Raw genomic sequence first — 16,497 nt, 5'->3', positions numbered from 1 at the left:
GCTCTCTCCAGTGAGTAAGTGAGAATATTTGTAGAGCAAGGTTGTTTCCTGCCTCTCAGAGATCACGGTGCCATACTATTTATTGTGCAGTGTCTGAAAACTTGTTTCGTATATTTTGTCTAGTGTTTTAGTTATTTAAGGTGGAAGGATAGATCTGGTACTCCATAAATGTCTGGGGGTAGACTCTTAAAATATCATAGTTAAAAATAAAGTTGTAATTGTGAGGAGAGATAACTGGTGCTATGAGAGTGTTTATTTGGAGACTCTGAAAGTGCTGCCCAGTAATCATCCCATACCTAAGTGATGAAAGAAAAAGCAATTAAGAAGATGGAAAGTATGAAATGTAAATGTGTTTTAGATAGATCTGTGTCATAAATGATTAGTAATCCCTTATATAGACTATTGCTTTATGTGGTGCAAATAAAGCATTGTGATGGTTGAAAAGTATCTTTTTGTACTCCTGTTTCTTTGCATCATTCTTTCATGACACATCACACATTATAAGTTGATTATTTAGTAGTCTGCCTCCCCTCCCCACTAGACCATTAATTTGACAAGCCTAGGAACTATCTGCTTTACTTGCCATTGTATCTAACACAAGACGTAAGAGTAGACAGTCAATAAATATTGAAGGAATGAATAAGATAATGAGGCCATGTTTCATACTTGAGGGTTTTCAGTTATGAAAAGTTTGTTTGCATGAGCAAAGTTAAAATTCTCAGTTTTTAGAAGGGCCTGGCCTAATCAAAGAAATAAAATACTTTCTAACATTTACATAAAGGTATAATAACTTACATGGGCATATGGCTGTCTTGGAGTGAGAAAATAGAATGTATTTTGCCAGCATGACACTAACAAAGATTTATAATTTATGAGATTTTGAGTTGGTCATTGAGTTATTCAGAAGCAAAGAAGAAATTTAAGTTTAGTTTCTATAAGTAGTGAAAAGTTATGGGCTTTGGAGTTAGTCGTGGATTTTAATCCCAGAAATACCAATACTAGCTGTGACCTTTGACCAGTTATTTAAACTGCCCCCTCCTCCAACAAGTCTTGTTATTATTTTTTAAATCTACTTTTATATCTTAGAGTTGTTTGAAATGTAAATGAGACTGTATATATAAGGTATTTACATGTAATAGGAATTCAACAAAATGTTTTTCTCCACCTTTTCCCCTACTTTTCGGGTGTTTTATTTTTGTAACAGTGCTCCTTCTCCTTCTGTTGTTGTTTTATTCTTTTTTAATTTTTCCTTTTGTTTCTGATTCTCTTGTTGAATTTCTTTTTTTTATTCTTTTTACTTCTGAAACAGTGCTGTTTCTAAATGACATGTTGGTTTGCTGTTTAGTGAAATGAGAAAAATAGACTTACTACTCAACTACGCTCATTACTTTTGAACAATTGCTATAACTCGTCCCATGACAGTAATTTGTTATTCTTGAGCTTTAATTTTCATCAGATTACACTGCAGTCGAAGATACCCAGTTGGCAAACATATTGCCTAAAATTGCTTTAATAAATATAAAGTTCCTTTTATTAAGATTTTTTGCTGGTTTTCGGTAATTCTATCACTATTAAACATTCTTAATGAAAAAACATAATAGAATTTAGAATAATTCTAGGTGGTAGAGAGTTGATAGATTTTAACTGGATGATGGTTTTTATCACTATTACTGTATTAGTTTTCTATATCTATTATAAGAAATTGCACTAACTTGGTGGCTTAAAACAACACACGTTCATTCTCGTATGGTTCTAGAGGTCAGAAGTATGAAAGCAGTTTAACTGGGCTGAAATCAAAGTGTGAGAAGCCCACACTCCTTCAGGAGGCTGTAGGGGACAGTGGTTACCTTGACTTTTCTAGCTTCTAGAACTGCATTCCTGGTTCATGGCCTCTCCCTTCATCTTTAGAGCCAGCACATGGAATCTTCAAATCTGTATCTCCCTTCATCATATCACCTTCTGTAGCTAAATGTCCCTCTGCATCCCTCTTGTGAGGATAGTTATGATTACATTTGGGGCCCACTCGGCTAATCCAGGGTAATTCCCCCATCTCAAGATCCTTAACTTAATCACATCTGCAAAATCCCTTTTGCCAAATAAGGCAACATTCACAGGTTCTTGGTCTAGGTTTCTTTGGGGGCCATTATTCAGCCTTCTATATACATTTGAAGGGCCTATCAACCAATTCAATTTTTCAAATGTTAGTGTTTTTTATGCAGTCCTACATTTAAAAGTCTGTCAGTTTATTGAAGTCTTTGTTGATCTTCCCTCTTCTGTTTACGGTTTCGCCCAGTGAAGTTTTCCTCCGTGCCTGTGTCACAAATATTTAGTGTGATGATTCAGAAGAAAAACCTACCTTAAAAGTTGCATCATTTTCAAAGAACTAATAATAAGTACTTTCTAAAACAGGCCGTATTAAAATTTATTTTTATGGAGTCCAGCTTTTTTTTTTTTTTTTGACGGAGTCTTGCTCTGTTGCCCAGGCTGGAGTGCAGTGGCACAATCTCAGCTCACTGCAACCTCCGCCTCCTGGGTTCAAGTGATTCTCCAACCTCAGCCTCCTAAGTAGCTGGGATTACAGGCACCCACCATCATACCCAGCTAATTTTTGTATTTTTAGTAGAGATAGGGTTTCACCATGTTGGTCAGGCTGGTCTCGAACTCCTGACCTCAGGTGATCTGCCTGCCTTAGCCTCCCAGAGTGCTGGGATTACAGGCATGAGCCCTTGTGCCTGGCCTATGGTTGATTTTTGACATATTGGAATTATTTTGAATGACATCTTAAGGCAACTTAAGGTCACTGCACAAAGTGTGAGTTTAAAATATCCAGGTTGTTTGACAAACACTTTAGTATTTTATTTTATTTATTTATTTTTTTGTATTTTAGTAGAGACGAAGTTTCACCATGTTGCCCGGGCTGGTCTCGAACTCCTGAGCTCAGGCAATCTGCCTGCCTCGGCCTCCCAAAGTTCTAGGATTACAGGCGTGAGTCACTGCGCCCGGCCTATTATTTTATATTTCTAACTAAATTCTAAAGCTTGCTTTTGAACCATCCAGCAAAATTTTCATTGGCCAATTTAAGTTTTGGCATGTTACAGGTCCCTTTATCCTTCTATAATCTGAACACCATGCATAAAGGTATTATTTCTTATCAAGAGTTTCTGAAACGGAGTACAATAAGTGTTTCAATGCATGTAAGATGCATTGGAGTTCTACAGCAAAGGCATATTGAAATCAGTACAGAACAGTAATAGAAAGAACTCTGGTTTTGGAACCAAAATATGTGGTTTCTAATCCTGACTCTTTAAATGCCTTGTTGTAACTATGAAAATGGTCTTGTTAAAATGCCATTTCTGCTTCCCAAGATTAATTATGAATACAATTGATAGTCCGTGCACAGCTGAAAATAATAGCTTATTGTACCAATGCAGACATTTTTAGCATTGTGTTATTCAGTCTGTGGCATACCTTTAGATATGCCTTCATCATCTTCTCTCTACTGACATTTCTTACCAAGGAAGGAGAAAATAAAACCAGGATAAAGATTGATTAAAAAAAAAAATCTTGTGAAGCATACTTACAACTCCTGGCTAAACTTAGATTTAGAATTTATCATGGACCTGTTTTCTATCTCCTCTTAGTTTTTATTACAATTTAAAGGTGGTTGTACTGAAGCATCCATGTCATTGTCTTCTCTCAGATTTCAGGTATTGGCTCTCAAAAACTGTTAGACATTTCAGAAATTTCCCTAGACTCTTGTCCAAACATGAACATTTTAAAATGACAATTGATTAGTTGTATCGATTACTCTTTAAATGTTGGATAATCTGAGAACCTCCCTGTTCAATTTGAACAGATTGTTTTGTAGCAGAATGCTGCTGCCTTTCAAGTTTGTGATCTAAAAAAAATCCATATCCAGTGGCCTCATATCCAGCCAACAGAAGGGATAGTGGAGGAAGATAGAACTTGTGAATGAGAAAAGCTTAGCCCATGCTGGCCAAATTACCATGGAAAGAAAAAAATCTCTTCCTCTTGTAGGAAATAAATGGTAAATCTGAACAATGAGCTTAAAGACACTTAAATTTAAAAGTTATAATAATAAAAAGTGTTTTACCCAGTAAAAGCAAATTGTCCAATAAATAGTTTCTGGATTATAACTAATTCTTAACGTCAGCTTGGAAGAAGTCCTAGAAATACAAAAAATTACAGGTGAGGCTAGACTGCTGTGATACTATGATATATCTATTGTTTTTTGTCCACAGTTCCTGGCTCATAACTTTCATAGTCTTTGTTACAGACTCTATAATGTTATAATGTTGGGGTGCTTTAGGCCTCAGAAGCAGGTCTCAGGAAACAGAATTTCTCTCCGACCTGTTTTTTGTCCTGCTTTTACTTACTCAAGGCAGGACTCTGATCTGATTGTGAGTCATAAGATCCCCATTTCAGAGAGGGTCCTGCCCCATACTCTAGAGAAGGAATGTGCACAGAAAGGCCAGAAAAATCTGAAGAGACAGGGCTCGTTGGGTTTTTTCAATCAGTTTATTAGCATTAAATTATACCTTTTTTGTCCAATCACATTTTGACATGGTTGTCGATGCTTCATTCATGGCCATCCAGTGAAGTCTCTATAAAAGGCCCAAGATAACAGGGTTTGGGGAGCTTCTGGATAGCTAAACGTGTGTGGAGGTTCCTGGAGGACGGCATGCCTGGAGAGAGCCTGGAAGCTTCACACCCTTTCCCCCATACTTTGCCCTACACATTTCTTCATCTATATTCTTTTTAATATCCTTTATAATAAACCGGTAAACTTAAGTGTTTTCCTGAGTTCTATGAGCTATTCCAGCAAATTAATCGAACTCAAAGAGAGGGCTGTAGAACCTCAACTCAAAGCCAGTTGGTCAGAATTTCTGGAGACCCAGACTGGCAATGGTTGTCTAAAGAGAGGGCAGTTTTGGGGGACTGAGCTCTCAGCCTGTGCGATCTGACACTATACTATCTCCAGGTAGAGTGTCGAAATTAAATTAGAGGACACCCAGCTGGTGTCCACTGCAAAAGTGATTGCTTGTTGGTTGGTGGGGAGAAATCCCCCACGTTTAGTCACAGAAGTCTTCTGTTTGTGTTCATTGTTGTGGTGTGAGGGAAAAAATAAACATGGCTTGAGTTCGTGTTTTTTCCACTCAGAATTGTTTTCTCAGAACCCTTTCATTTTCATCATTTCAATTGGAAGAGATGTGGAAAGGAGGAGAGATGAGCAATGCCATCAATGCAGATGGTAGATTCCTTAGCAATGTTGATGACTGGATTCCTATTTATATAATATTTGGGGGCTTTGTGCTATTACTGTTGTCAGGTATAATATTTCAATAACAACGGTGAGAGAACTGTGAAGAGCATGGTACTAGCATCCAGAGTAAGTGACAAGTTATTGATATGTCTTCATAATTGTCTCTTTACTGAATTTTATTGACAGTGGGATAGTACAAGCAACATAATTATGATTGCTGTTAAGCACTTTTAAGGGTACCTGAGTGTTTTCATGAGGTGTATATATGTGCACTGATAACACTTACCTTTTATCTGTATTTTGAAGACAGTTTGTGCTGTAGTACTTGATTGGAGTGATAGTGTGGTTTGGAAGGCTCTGAAAACTTACTTTCAGTCATTACAATTATCCTAGTTCTTGAGTCTTCCTTCTGCAAGGGAAAATAATCTGTATTTTGATAGAATGATCCCACTTCTATAACAGATTACAAAATAATAATAGTGTTAGCCTGTTGAGGCTTAGAGACTATAAGTTGGTTATTCATTCCAAAGCATCTCATATTTGCTTTAGACATTGGCTAGATTTTATCACATGTGGTATTCTGAGAAGGATGACATGATAGAATATTTTGATAAAGTATGAGGTTCAAAAATACCTTCTGCTTTTCCCCTGCTGTTCTTCTCACCTGGATTTGGTTTCTTGCAGGCAAAAACAAAAAACAAAAAAAAACTCTAAGAATTTAATTTTTTCAGCATTTATTGAACACCTCGCATGGATCAGGCATGAGTTTGGTGACAGCAACGAACTGTCAGGTTTAGATGATAAAATAATTATTCTCCCATCCAGTGACGTGTATAAGATAAAGATACGGGCTCTAGAGGCAGACAGTATGCCGGCTCTATAATGTGTCATCTTGAGCAGTTATATACTGTCTCTATTCTTCAGGTTCCTCATCTTCAAAAGGGGGATAGTAATCATTTCATAAAGGCTGAGAGTTCAGTAGCACAGGCACAGTGCTTAGAACAGTGTCTGACCACATGTTAAGCTCTTTAAAATGTTAATTATAGCCAAAGAATGTACCACATATCCATTTTATAGGTTTAGGCCTTTGTCTTCAGATTTAGGAGTAGCGTATTTAAATTTCTGAGTTTGAATTATGCAGCCTGTGGCTTCCTTCCTTTGGGACAAATGATGGAAGTTGTTGAGTAATTTGTAATTTGTGTGCTCAATTTATAAAAGGAAAATTGCTGAGACATCACATAATTCCAACTGCAGAAGTTGAGAAACTGTCACCAGCTTTTTTTCCTGTCACTATTACTTTTTTGACTCTATCAATGTTGAAGCTATTCAGTTTTCATTATACTAGATCTGTAACCATTCAGTTTCTGCAGAGAATTTTTAATATTTTGTAAAATCAGGAACAAGGTAAAACAGGATAGTTGAAGACACATTGTTGAAAAGAAAAAGATGAATAGATGTAGCAGGAACCTGAGATGAGATCATTATGAGAGTAGAAAACAACCTGACTGAGTTTCTTGGCAAATGAGTGAGGAGTATATTGAGTTGTAGTCTTGTTTGGGTGTAATAGCAAACATGATTTTTTTGCCTAGCACTGTCATTAAGATACTGAGTGGGTTGATGATCCAATGGGAGTTTCTTTTATCTGTTAAACAATTCAAGGGAGAACTTTAAATCTTAATTCAGTGAAGGTATCTTTTAGGGAATTGAGATAATCAGAAATTTGCTGTCTCGCTATATTACTAATACAGGGGGAAAGAATTTAGTCTTAGAAAGTTTAGAAAGGCCAGGAGCAGTGGCTCATGCCTGTAATCTCAGCTTTTTGGGAGGCCAAGGCAGGATGATCCCTTGAAGCCAGGAGTTCTAGACCAGCCTGAGCAACAAAGTGAGACCCTGTCTCTACAAAAAAAAAAAAAAAAAAAAAAAATTCGGTTGGGCATGATGGTGCACACCTTTAGTCCCAGCTACTTGGGAGGCTGACTGGATAGGATCACTTAGCCTAGGTGTTTGGGGCTGCAGTGAGCTATAAGCTATGAGCATGCTACTGCACTCCAGCCTGGGAGACAGACTGAGAGCCTCTCTATTTTTTTCTTTTTTAAAAAAGAAAATTTAGAATAGTTAACAGGCTCCAAAACAAATACTTTGCTATTTCTGCCAAAGTACCTAAATAACAGAAAAGAGTAAATACATTTAGGATATACTGGTGGTAGGACAGTGTCAAATTTTTTTAATGTTATAATGTAACTTAGAAATTTACATAAACTTTGCATTTTTCACCATAGTCTAGCCATACTTAGTATTGGAATAAAGTTTTTAAAATTATTGCCATGATGTGAAATTGTTGCAGGGTGATATGCTGTGCTCATGCTGTTGTTTGTAGTACCTTTGTAATTATTATTACCACTCTTCTCTCTTTTCTTAAGAAATAAGACTAACTTGTTCTTCTCAAATGTCTCAAAAGAGCCCTTGATTGAGATTCTAGAACTCTTTCACATAATGAGAGGCTGTTTTTGATTAAGAAAGATTTAAGGGTAGGTATTACCACTTTGTCCAGACTCCAGGGCATGAATTTTAAAATAACTGAAAATAACTGGTTCTTAAATGGTTGGATGAGGCAACTGAAATTGGAATTCTAATATTAATGTAATCCATTTGACTATTGTGGAATGTCTGCCAAATACAGTCTTTAGTACAAAGGTGTCCAATCTTTTGGCTTCCCTGGGCCATATTGGAAGAGGAAGAATTGTGTTGGGCCACATGTAAAATACACTAACACTAACGATAACTGAGGAGCTTAAAAAAACAAAAAAAGAATCACAAATGTCTGATAATGTTTAAGAAAGTTTACAAATTTGTGTTGGGCCACATTCAAAGCTGTCTGGGCTGCATGTGGTCCACAGGCCGTGAGTTGGGCAAGCTTGCTTTAGTATTTGCTTGTTTTTTCTATTTATCATTTGATTTGGCTATTATTTATCTGTACTTGTTTAGTTAAACCATCATCTTTTATGCTGTGGTAGTTGGAGAACCAGTTGGGAATTTTTATCTAGCTTTAGATGATTGGCTTCCTTAAAGTTGATATTTATGGGATCCCTCAGGGCAAGCTTGCTGGTTCACAATTAAAGCTATATTGGTAGTTAAAGATTACTTGTGTAGGATAACTTGTGTAGAATAACTATACTGCAGAGATAATTCTGAACAGACATAGTTGATGGCAAAACTTGGATCAGTTGGAAATTTGTGGCTGATTTCTTTTGTAAGAAACATTCTCTGGACAAGAGTATCCCCAAATCTGTTTGCTAGGTGAATCTAATATCACTGGGGCTGTAATTTTTTTTTTTAATTAAAAACATTTTTTTTAGAGACAGGTTCTTACTCTGTTGCCCAGGCTGGAGTATAGTGGCACAAACATAGCTCATTATAACCTCAAACTTATGGGCTCAAGTGATCCTCCTGCCTTGGTCTCCTGAGTAGCTGGGACATAGGCATGCACCATCATGTCTGCTAACTTTTTTTTTTTTTATTTTTAGTAGAGACAAAGTCTCACTACGTGGTCCAGGTTGGTCTTAAACTCCTGGGCTCAAGTGATTCTCCTACCTCAGCCTCCCATTCCTGGGGAATACAAGCATGAGCCACCATGCCCGGCCTAGGGTTGTAGTATTTTTAACTGGCATATACTTTGTTAAAAAATTTAAACCATGTCATATTCAGTAAAGTGCACAAATCTGCAGCTCAATGAATGTTTACATATGTATTTATTTAAGACAATATTCCACTAGCTGTGTATTTAAAAGCAAGCAAATACGTTGGATTAAAAAATTATTTGCTTAAAAAAACCATTTTTCTTATAAATATATGTTCACATAGAAAATTGAGATAAGAGGGGGAGGAGCCAAGATGGCCGAATAGGAACAGCTCCGGTCTACAGCTCCCAGCGCGAGCGGCGCAGAAGACGGGTGATTTCTGCATTTCCATCTGAGGTACCGTGTTCATCTCACTAGGGAGTGCCAGACAGTGGGCGCAGGTCAGTGGGTGAGCGCACCGTGCGCCAGCCGAAGCAGGGGCGAGGCATTGCCTCACTCGGGAAGCGCAAGGGGTCAGGGAGTTCCCCTTCCAGGGGTGACAGACGGCACCTGGAAAATCGGGCCACTCCCACCCGAATACTGTGCTTTTCCGACGGGCTTAGGAAACGGTGCCCCAGGAGAGTATAGCCCGCACCTGGCTCAGAGGGTCCTACGCCCACGGAGTCTCGCTGATTGCTAGCACAGCAGTCTGAGATCAAACAGCAAGTCGGCAGCGAGGCTGGGGGAGGGGCGCCCGCCATTGCCCAGGCTCGCTTAGGTAAACAAAGCAGCCGGGAAGCTTGAACTGGGTGGAGCCCACCACAGCTCAAGGAGGCCTGCCTGCCTCTGTAGGCTCCACCTCTGGGGGCAGGGCACAGACAAACAAAAAGACAGCAGTAACCTCTGCAGACTTAAATGTCCCTGTCTGACAGCTGTGAGGAGAGCAGTGGTTCTCCCAGCACGCAGCTGGAGATCTGAGAACGGGCTGACTGCCTCCTCAAGTGGGTCCCTGACCCCTGACCCCCGAGCAGCCTAACTGGGAGGCACCCCCCAGCAGGGGCAGACTGACACCTCACACGGCCGGCCAGGTACTCCAACAGACCTGCAGCTGAGGGTTCTGTCTGTTAGAAGGAAAACTAACAGAAAGGACATCCACACCAAAAACCCATCTGTACATCACCATCATCAAAGACCAAAAGTAGATAAAACCACAAAGATGGGGAAAAAACAGAGCAGAAAAACTGGAAACTCTAAAAACCAGAGTACCTCTCCTCCTCCAAAGGAACGCAGTTCCTCACCAGCAACGGAGCAAAGCTGGACGGAGAATGACTTTGACGAGCTGAGAGAAGAAGGCTTCAGACGATCAAATTACTCCGAGCTACGGGAGGATATTCAATCCAAAGGCAAAGAAGTTGAAAACTTTGAAAAAAATTTAGAAGAATGTATAACTAGAATAACCAATACAGAGAAGTGCTTAAAGGAGCTGATGGAGCTGAAAACCAAGGCTCGAGAACTACGTGAAGAATGCAGAAGCCTCAGGAGCCGATGCGATCAAATGGAAGAAAGGGTATCAGCCCTGGAAGATGAAATGAATGAAATGAAGCGAGAAGGGAAGTTTAGAGAAAAAAGAATAAAAAGAAACGAGCAAAGCCTCCAAGAAATGTGGGACTATGTGAAAAGACCAAATCTACGTCTGATTGGTGTACCTGAAAGTGATGGGGAGAATGGAAACAAGTTGGAAAACACTCTGCAGGATATTATCCAGGAGAACTTCCCCAATCTAGCAAGGCAGGCCAACATTCAGATTCAGGAAATACAGAGAACGCCACAAAGATACTCTTCGAGAAGAGCAACTCCAAGACACATAATTGTCAGATTCACCAAAGTTGAAATGAAGGAAAAAATGTTAAGGGCAGCCAGAGAGAAAGGACGGGTTACCATCAAAGGGAAGCCCATCAGACTAACAGCGGATCTCTCGGCAGAAACCCTACAAGCCAGAAGAGAGTGGGGGCCAATATTCAACATTCTTAAAGAAAAGAATTTTCAACCCAGAATTTCATATCCTGCCAAACTAAGCTTCATAAGTGAAGGAGAAATAAAATACTTTACAGACAAGCAAATGCTGAGAGATTTTGTCACCACCAGGCCTGCCCTAAAAGAGCTCTTGAAGGAAGCGCTAAACATGCAAAGGCACAACCGGTACCAGCCACTGCAAAATCATACCGAAATGTAAAGACCATTGAGACTAGGAAGAGACTGCATCAACTAACGAGCAAAATATCCAGCTAACATCATAATGACAGGATCAAATTCACACATAACAATATTAACTTTAAATGTAAATGGACTAAATGCTCCAATTAAAAGACACAGACTGGCAAATTGGATAAAGACTCAAGACCCATCAGTGTGCTGTATTCAGGAAACCCATCTCACGTGCAGAGACACACATAGGCTCAAAATAAAAGGATGGAGGAAGATCTACCAAGCAAATGGAAAACAAAAAAAGGCAGGGGTTGCAATCCTAGTCTCTGATAAAACAGACTTTAAACGAACAAAGATCAAAAGAGACAAAGAAGGCCATTACATAATGGTAAAGGGATTAATTCAACAAGAAGAGCTAACTATCCTAAATATATATGCACCCAATACAGGAGCACCCAGATTCATAAAGCAAGTCCTGAGTGACCTACAAAGAGACTTAGACTCCCACACATTAATAATGGGAGACTTTAACACCCCACTGTCAACATTAGACAGATCAACGAGACAGAAAGTCAACAAGGATACCCAGGAATTGAACTCAGCTCTGCACCAAGCAGACCTAATAGACATCTACAGAACTCTCCACCCCAAATCAACAGAATATACATTTTTTTCAGCACCACACCACACCTATTCCAAAATTGACCATATCCTTGGAAGTAAAGCTCTCCTCAATAAATGTAAAAGAACAGAAATTGTAGCAAACTGTCTGTCAGATCACAGTGCAATCAAGCTAGAACTCAGGATTAAGAATCTCACTCAAAACCGCTCAACTACGTGGAAACTGAACAACCTGCTCCTGAATGACTACTGGGTACATAACGAAATGAAGGCAGAAATAAAGATGTTCTTTGAAACCAACGAGAACCAAGACACAACATACCAGAATCTCTGGGATGCATTCAAAGCAGTGTGTAGAGGGAAATTTATAGCACTAAATGCCCACAAGAGAAAGCAGGAAAGATCCAAAATTGACACCCTAACATCACAATTGAAAGAACTAGAAAAGCAAGAGCAAACACATTCAAAAGCTAGCAGAAGGCAAGAAATAACTAAAATCAGAGCAGAACTGAAGGAAATAGAGACACAAAAAACCCTTCAAAAAATAAATGAATCCAGGAGCTGGTTTTTTGAAAGGATCAACAAAATTGATAGACCGCTAGCAAGATTAATAAAGAAAAAAAGAGAGAAGAATCAAATAGATGCAATAAAAAATGATAAAGGGGATATCACCACCGATCCCACAGAAATACAAACTACCATTAGAGAATATTACAAACACCTCTATGCAAATAAACTAGAAAATCTAGAAGAAATGGATAAATTCCTCAACACATACACCCTCCCAAGACTAAACCAAGAAGAAGTTCAATCTCTGAATAGACCAATAACAGGAGCTGAAATTATGGCAATAATCAATAGCTTACCAACCAAAAAAAGTCCAGGACCAGATGGGTTCACAGCCGAATTCTACCAGAGGTACAAGGAGGAGCTGGTACCATTCCTTCTGAAACTATTCCAATCAATAGAAAAAGAGGGAATCCTCCCTAACTCATTTTATGAGGCCAGCATCATCCTGATACCAAAGCCTGGCAGAGACACAACAAAAAAAGAGAATTTTAGACCAATATCCTTGATGAACATTGATGCAAAAATCCTCAATAAAATACTGGCAAACAGAATCCAGCAGCACATCAAAAAGCTTATCCACCATGATCAAGTGGGCTTCATCCCTGGGATGCAAGGCTGGTTCAATATACGCAAATCAATAAATGTAATCCAGCATATAAACAGAACCAAAGACAAAAACCACATGATTATCTCAATAGATGCAGAAAAGGCCTTTGACAAAATTCAACAACCCTTCATGCTAAAAACTCTCAATAAATTAGGAATTGATGGGACGTATCTCAAAATAATAAGAGCTATTTATGACAAACCCACAGCCAATATCATACTGAATGGGCAAAAACTGGAAGCATTCCCTTTGAAAACTGGCACAAGACAGGGATGCCCTCTCTCGCCACTTCTATTCAACATAGTGTTGGAAGTTCTGGCCAGGGCAATTAGGCAGGAGAAGGAAATCAAGGGTATTCAATTAGGAAAAGAGGAAGTCAAATTGTCCCTGTTTGCAGATGACATGATAGTATATCTAGAAAACCCCATTGTCTCAGCCCAAAATCTCCTTAAGCTGATAAGCAACTTCAGCAAAGTCTCAGGATACAAAATCAATGTGCAAAAATCACAAGCATTCTTATACAGCAATAAGAGACAAACAGAGAGCCAAATCATGAGTGAACTCCCATTCACAATTGCTTCAAAGAGAATAAAATACCTAGGAATCCAACTTACAAGGGATGTGAAAGACCTCTTCAAGGAGAACTACAAACCACTGCTCAAGGAAATAAAAGAGGATACAAACAAATGGAAGAACATTCCATGCTCATGGGTAGGAAGAATCAATATCATGAAAATGGCCATCCTTCCCAAGGTAATTTACAGATTCAATGCCATCCCCATCAAGCTACCAATGACTTTCTTCACAGAATTGGAAAAAACTACTTTAAAGTTCATATGGAACCAAAAAAGAGCCCGCATCGCCAAGTCAATCCTAAGCCAAAAGAACAAAGCTGGAGGCATCACGCTACCTGACTTCAAACTATACTACAAGGCTACAGTAACCAAAACAGCATGGTACTGGTACCAAAACAGAGATATAGATCAATGGAACAGAACAGAGCCGTCAGAAATAATGCCACATATCTACAACCATCTGATCTTTGACAAACCTGAGAAAAACAAGAAATGGGGAAAGGATTCCCTATTTAATAAATGGTGCTGGGAAAACTGGCTAGCCATATGTAGAAAGCTGAAACTGGATCCCTTCCTTACACCTTATACAAAAATCAATTCAAGATGGATTAAAGACTTAAATGTTAGACCTAAAACCATAAAAACCCTAGAAGAAAACCTAGGCAATACCATTCAGGACATAGGCATGGGCAAGGACTTCATGTCTAAAACACCAAAAGCAATGGCAACAAAAGCCAAAATTGACAAATGGGATCTAATTAAACTCAAGAGCTTCTGCACAGCAAAGGAAACTACCATCAGAGTGAACAGGCAACCTACAAAATGGGAGAAAATTTTCGCAACCTACTCATCTGACAAAGGGCTAATATCCAGAATCTACAATGAACTCCAACAAATTTACAAGAAAAAAACAAACAACCCCATCAAAAAGTGGGCGAAGGACATGAACAGACACTTCTCAAAAGAAGACATTTATGCAGCCAAAAGACACATGAAAAAATGCTCACCATCACTGGCCATCAGAGAAATGCAAATCAAAACCACAATGAGATACCATCTCACACCAGTTAGAATGGCGATCATTAAAAAGTCAGGAAACAACAGGTGCTGGAGAGGATGTGGAGAAATAGGAACACTTTTACACTGTTGGTGGGACTGTAAACTAGTTCAACCCTTGTGGAAGTCAGTGTGGCGATTCCTCAGGGATCTAGAACTAGAAATTCCATTTGACCCAGCCATCCCATTACTGGGTATATACCCAAAGGACTATAAATCATGCTGCTATAAAGACACATGCACACGTATGTTTATTGCCGCATTATTCACAATAGCAAAGACTTGGAACCAACCCAAATGTCCAACAATGATAGACTGGATTAAGAAAATGTGGCACATATACACCATGGAATACTATGCAGCCATAAGAAATGATGAGTTCATGTCCTTTGTAGGGACATGGATGAAATTGGAAATCATCATTCTCAGTAAACTATCACAAGAACAAAAAACCAAACACCGCATATTCTCACTCATAGGTGGGAATTGAACAATGAGAACACATGGACACAGGAAGGGGAACATCACACTTCAGGGACTGTTGTGGGTTGGGGGGAGGGGGGAGGGATAACATTGGGAGATATACCTAATGCTAGATGACGAGTTGGTGGGTGCAGTGCACCAGCATGGCACATGTATACATATGTAACTTACCTGCACATTGGGCACATGTACCATAAAACCTAAAGTATAATAATAATAATAATAATAATTAAAAAAAAATGTTAAGGTTGAAAAAAAAAAAAAAAAAAAAGGTCTAACTTCTGAAACCGCAGGACTGACTTACATCTTCTTTCTACTCTGAGCTATGTTACAGCAAATTAACAAAGCTGGATGATATAGAGTAAATCAGTGTGGTGAGAAAATATTTTCATTACTATTAATGCATAAGTTTTGTTCTAGAAAAATGCAAAAGTCTTTATTTTCTAATTTTGAATGTAAATTAGCTGCATTTCAGGGTGTAGCAGTTCACTAAAGTATTCACTGAAGTATTTAAAGAAGCTAAAATATAATTTGATCTTTCCATCTTATGTTCTATTTCAGAATCTGATGATTACTAAAATTGAAGAATTATTCAAATTGATCATGCGTAATCCTACATAGAAAATCTTTTTATGTAATAAATAAAATATTGCATAATTATAAATTTATTTCTAACTTCACATTTTGAGTCATATCATGGATATATATATTTTGTCATCTGAATGTTAAATAAATTAATAAGCTGCTCTTACTTTTGTTAGAATAAACTCTGAGAATGTGAAAAATTTTTCTGATTTTAAAAACCAAAAAAAAAAAAAAAAAAAAAAAAAAGAGATAAGAAAAAATAAGCCACTTGTAATTCCACCATCAAGAACTCTAAACATTTTGGTGTATAAGCATTCATTCATTTATTATTATTTTCTGAATATCTAATATGTGCCAGAAATTTGAGATGCTGAGGATGCAGCAATGATTAGAACAGTCAAAATCCTTGCCTTTGAGGAGATTATACTTTACTTGGGGGAAAAGGACAATATATAAGAAAGTATATTGTGTGTCAGATGGTGATAAGTACCATGGGGGAGAATAAAAGAAATAAAGGGAAGAGGGAGTCCTGGAAGGGACTGTAATTTTTACATAGAGTGACCAAGAATGGCTCTACTGAGAAGGTAACATTTGAGCCAAGACCTGGAGACGAAAGAACATGCTGGGCAGACCTGAGGGAAAAGAGCACTCCAGGCAAAGGTCTTGATGGGTCAGTGCCTGGCATGTTTGAGAAACATCAGGAAGGCCACTGTGGCTGGAACAAAATAGGGCAAGGGACAAATGAAGTTAGACAGGGAGGAGGGGATTGTGTCCTCTAGTTGCTCTCTCTCCTGGCTACACATGAGAATCACCTTAGAGGCTCTTGAAAACCACTGATGCTGAGCTCCCCACCCAGGCCATGGAAGCTGATTTCTAATGTGCAGCCAGGGTTGAGAAACACTGGCACAAGGCCTTTAGGCCATTTTTTTTCTTTCTTTTTTTTTTGAGATGAAG

At 38.5% G+C, this 16,497-nt stretch overlaps 1 protein-coding gene across 2 annotated transcripts in view; it reads left to right on the top strand.

The window, feature by feature from the left end:
* Positions 1-16,497, top strand: part of HOMER1 (homer scaffold protein 1) — a 150,161-nt gene that overhangs the window by 33,077 nt on the left and 100,587 nt on the right. The gene's annotated exons all lie outside the window — the stretch shown is intronic.

This window comes from Pongo pygmaeus, chromosome 4, assembly GCF_028885625.2.
Source record: "Pongo pygmaeus isolate AG05252 chromosome 4, NHGRI_mPonPyg2-v2.0_pri, whole genome shotgun sequence".
In the NCBI taxonomy this organism is placed as follows: domain Eukaryota; kingdom Metazoa; phylum Chordata; class Mammalia; order Primates; family Hominidae; genus Pongo; species Pongo pygmaeus.
Note: the sequence above shows the minus strand (reverse complement) of the source record. Positions and strands in the feature narration are given on the sequence as shown.